This window comes from Dama dama, chromosome 2, assembly GCF_033118175.1.
Source record: "Dama dama isolate Ldn47 chromosome 2, ASM3311817v1, whole genome shotgun sequence".
NCBI classification, from domain to species: Eukaryota; Metazoa; Chordata; class Mammalia; order Artiodactyla; family Cervidae; genus Dama; species Dama dama.
This window is the reverse complement of record NC_083682.1, coordinates 47649026-47654031: the sequence shown is the minus strand read 5'-3', so window position 1 is coordinate 47654031 and position 5006 is coordinate 47649026. Positions and strand designations below refer to the sequence as shown.

At 54.8% G+C, this 5006-nt stretch overlaps 1 pseudogene; it reads left to right on the top strand.

The window, feature by feature from the left end:
* Positions 1 to 1228: 1228 nt before the first annotated feature.
* On the top strand, positions 1229 to 3811 carry LOC133067606 (elongation factor 1-alpha, oocyte form-like; annotated as a pseudogene).
* The last annotated feature ends 1195 nt before the right edge of the window (positions 3812 to 5006 follow it).

Sequence of the window (5006 nt, the reverse complement as noted above, 5' to 3'; positions counted from 1 at the left end):
CAAATATATAGAGAGAATAAATTTTTTTTTTTTTAAAAAGCAAGAAACAGGTAATGCTCAAAGAGGTGGGCCTCCATGGGATGGGGAACCTCAAAGTCTAGAGTATTGGTCTCCTGCAATCCTGGGCCCAGGCTAGGGCTGTGGAGAGTGACTGTGTCAGCACTGGCCGAGTGTCTGAGCACTGCTAAGAAACTTCCTGGGGAGGGAGGAGGACATACTCAGCCTCAGAGAAAACCTCAAGTAGCCACAGTCCAGCCTTGTGGCAAGCGCCCCCAGCAGTTCTGGAGTGCTGACTGGAAGAAGCCCCAGAAGGACCATTGGCTTTCAGGGAGCCTGAGACCTGTCCCCAACAAAGTCTCGCCATGACCGCTTCCTGATTCCAAGTCCTCAGCCCCTGGCGGTATTGAGCACTATACTTCCCAGTGCACTGCTTGATGAATGAATGAATGAAAGGCCACAGCCATTTAGCACCTTAGTCTTGGGAAGTCACATGCAAAGTCTGATGCCATGCAGAATTCATTCTTACCAATTATTTATCTTTCTTCTTATTTCCCAAATCTTCCCTTCCCAGACTCCACCCACACACTCACTTACCCAGGCTTTCTTCATCCAAATATCCAATCAGTCAGAGAAGAAGTCTGTAAAATTGGATTTGGGGGTAGGGAGTGGCATTCCCTACCCAGCTCTGGTGTCACATTTGGGTGGAACCAGAAGCAGGCCCAGGGCTGGGCTTATAAAAGCAGGAGGTAAGACAGCCATTCACTACTGTCACAGCTGTTGTAGCTCTGTCCTTGTTCCTTCTTCTCCGAAGGTAGGCACTGGCTAGGTGAAGAGGACCACCTTCAGGCTACGGGATGGCAGGGTTTCTTGTATATGGAGTGGGTGGGGGGGTGGTTTGGGGGGAATGGCTGAGCCCCCACATGTTTGAGGGAAGGCCCACATAGGAGAAAGGAGGGAGGGGCCAGGATCGCTTGGAAATCCCAGTTACAGCCCTGGGATCATGACCCTTGCCAGGGTGCAAGCCTGGCAAGTCGCTTCCTTTCCAGCTGGTGCCACTGTGTCCCAGGCTCTGGGCTAGGCCACGACATAGGGAGGGGGGTGCTGGGGCAGAGCAGGAGGAGAGGGGTAGCAAGAGGTGGATCGCCTGCCGGACGTCTGGGCCTCAGCCTCTCCCCACCCTCCCCTCCCATGCTCCAGTCAGCAGTGACTGAAGGAAGCAACCACCACAATGGGCAAAGAGAAGACGCACATCAACATCGTGGTCATCGGCCACGTGGACTCTGGCAAGTCCACCACCACCGGGCACCTCATCTACAAGTGTGGGGGGGATTGACAAGAGGACCGTTGAGAAGTTTGAGAAGGAGGCAGCTGAGGTGAGGCACCCACCTGCAGGGTTGGCTCTAGGGGTGGCGGGGGTGTGGAAGGCGGCCTGCCTCTGGCTGGGTCTGGTGGCAGAGTGTGGAAGCAGGGTGTGCTGTGAGGTCTTAGAATGGGTGCTGAATTCCCCGGGAGAGATTCGGCTCCTCACCCCTCACCCCTCCCCAGATGGGTAAGGGCTCCTTCAAGTATGCCTGGGTGCTGGACAAACTGAAGGCAGAAAGAGAGCGTGGCATCACCATCGACATCTCCCTGTGGAAGTTTGAGACCAGCAAGTACTACATCACCATCATCGATGCCCCTGGCCACAGGGACTTCATCGAGAACATGATCACGGGCACCTCCCAGGTAAGCAGCCCTTGTTCCCAGGCCCCTCCCTTTCGAACTAGGGTGGAGGGTAGGGGAGGTGGCTGGCAGAGGGAGAGGAGGAAACTCAGGCTTTATTTACTCCGGGAGGAAGGGCATCATAAACCTTAGAAGGTTTTCCTTATCTGCACCGACCTTCAGTTCTGACCAATAGGAAGACAGACTCTACTGCGGTCCAGACACCATCCTCCTTTAAGGCTGGGCCAGGGACTAGGTTTTCTGACACCCAGACAAGTAGATCACCTTGTGGGGCTCCCGAGGAAGGAACCAAAAGCTCATGTATGGGGCTGAGTAACAGTTTAAGTGGGAGGCAGGACCTCTGCGCACAGCAGCATCCGGGGGACGAAGGCATTTGTCAGTTTCTGGGGCGCGTCCAGCCCGCAGGGGGCGGGGGATTGCCCGAAGCTCTAGCCAGCCTCCCGGCACATCCGGTGCTCCCTCCCCTAACTAGCCTCTTGTCCCCACGATGTCTGCCTCCCGCAGGCCGACTGCACCGTGCTCATTGTGGCTGGCGGTGTGGGCGAGTTCGAGGCGGGCATCTCTAAGAACGGGCAGACCCGGGAGCACGCGCTGCTCGCCTACACCTTGGGTGTGAAGCAGCTGATCGTGGCTGTCAACAGGATGGACTCGACCGAGCCCGCCTACAGCGCCGCGCGCTTCCAGGAGATCACCAAGGAAGTGAGCGCCTACATCAGGAAGGTCGGCTACAATCCGGCCACCGTGGCCTTTGTGCCCATCTCGGGCTGGCACGGAGACAACATGCTGGAGCCCAGCACCAACGTGAGTGCGGGCGGGGTCTATGGGCGGCCGGGCGCGGGGCAGAACGGGTCTTGGTCCTGGGATGGGCACGCTGGGAGCCACGCCCGGCCTCGCCTCCCCCTTCACCGCATCCCCGCTCCCGCAGATGCCCTGGTTCAAGGGCTGGAAGGTTGAGCGGAAGGAGGGAAACGCCGCCGGGGTGACCCTGCTGGAAGCTCTGGACTCCATCCTCCCCCCAACTCGCCCGGTCAACAAGCCCCTGAGGCTGCCGCTACAGGACGTGTACAAGATCGGAGGTGAGGGGCCAGGGCTGGGCGGGCTGAGGGGAGACGCCACCGGAGGACGAGGTCCGGGGTCTGACTTGCTGGGCTTCAGATCCTGACTAACCGCCTGCCCTTCTCCTGCGCAGGCATCGGCATGGTGCCCGTGGGCCGAGTGGAGACCGGCTTCCTGAAGGCCGGCATGGTGGTCACCTTTGCCCCCAGCGGCCTCACCACTGAGGTCAAGTCTGTGGAGATGCACCACGAGGCCCTGTCGGAGGCCCTGCCCGGGGACAACGTGGGCTTCAACGTGAAGAACGTGTCTGTGAAGGACATCCGCAGAGGCAACGTGGCTGGAGACAGCAAGAACGACCCCCCGATGGAGACCAGCAGCTTTGTGGCCCAGGTGAGCCGCCCAGGAGGCCAGAGCCCTTGGTCTGTGGTGGTGGCGGAGACTGCCTCTTAGAAATCAGTCCCCCTTTCAGTGGAGGCCCCAGGCCACTGGAGGTTTGGCCCTGGATCACAGGTCCCAGCAGATCTCTTCTGATCCCATCCTCCTCCTCTCCCCACCAGGTGATTGTCCTGAATCATCCAGGACAGATCCCAAGCTGGCTATTCTCCGGTGCTGGACTGCCACACAGCCCACATCTCCTGCAAGTTTGCTGAACTGAGGGAAAAGATTGACCGGCGCTCGGGCAAGAAGCTGGAAGACAACCCCAAGGCCCTGAAGTCAGGCGACACAGCCATCGTGCAGATGGTCCCCGGCAAGGCCATGTGTGTGGAGACCTTCTCCGAGTACCCGCCTCTAGGTGAGCAGGGTGGATGGCTGCTGAGTCTTGGGAGGAAAAGCACCTCTGACTGAGGCCAAGGAGCCATGCCTTCTGTGTCTCTTCAGAAATCTCACTCTTTTTTTGTTCCGTCCTCCAGGTCGTTTTGCCGTGCGGGACATGAGGCAAACAGTGGCCGTTGGCGTCATCAAGGCTGTGGAGAAGAAGACGGCGGCTGCGGCCAAGGTCACCAAGTCAGCAGTGAAGGCCAGCAAGAAATGACGTCCTTCTCCCGTGCCATTTTCTCAGCAGCCTCTACTGTATGCGACACTTCTATGACTGAATAAAATTAGTAGTAAAACTTCTAGCCGTTTTGATTTCCTCCAAGAAGGAGAGCATGACATCAGTGAGGAGACTCTGGGTAAAGAACCAATTTAAGGGCCACAGGCTTGGAAGCGTTTTATGCCCTGGGTGGTTAGCACACCATTCAGGTCTTAACCTTCTCCTGTTCCCCACAAGGAAGCATTGTTTGCGGATGTGATGAAGTAGAGTCACAATGGCATAGGGTGAGATCCCAGGGCTAATAGGTGAGTCCAACACTATCATGTCCAAGGGCTGAGTTTGCCAAGAGAATGCACTGGTCATAGCAAACACCCTCTTCCAACAACACAAGAGAAGACTCTCCACACAGGCATCACCAGTTGGTCAACACTGAAATCAGATTGATTATATTCTTTGCAGCCAAAGCTGGAGAAACTCTCTATACAGTCAGCAAAAACAAGACCAGGAGCTTACTGTGGCTAAGATCATGAAATCCTTATTGCCAAAGTCAGACTTAAATTGAAGAAAGTAGGGAAAACCACTAGACCATTCACATGTATGACCTAAACCAAATCACTTGTGGCTACAGTGGAAATGAGAAATAGATTCAAGGGATTAGATCTGATAGACTGTGGACGGAGGTGCGTGACATTGTACAGGAGACAGTGATCAAGACCATCACCAAGAAAAAGAGATGCAAAAAGGCAAAATGGTTGTCGGAGGAGGCCTTACAAATAGCTGAGAAAAGAGAAGCTAAAGGCAAAGCAGAAACAGAAAGATACACCCATTTGAATGCAGAGTTCCAAAGAATAGCAAAGAGATAAGAAAGCCTACCTCAGTGATCAATGCAAAGAAATAGAGGAAAACAACAGAATGGGAAAGACTAGAGATCTCCTCAAGAAAATTAGAGATACTAAGGGAATATTTCATGCAAGGATGGGCACAATAAAGGACAGAAATGGTATGAACCTAACAGAAGCAGAAGAGATTAAGAAGAGGTGACAAGAATACACAGAAGAACTATACAAAAAAGATCTTCATGACTCCAGGTGTGATCACTCACCTGGAGCCAGACATTCTGGAATGTGAAGGCAAGTGGGTCTTAGGAAGCATCACTACGAACAAAGCTAGTGGAGGTGATGGAATTCCAGCTGAG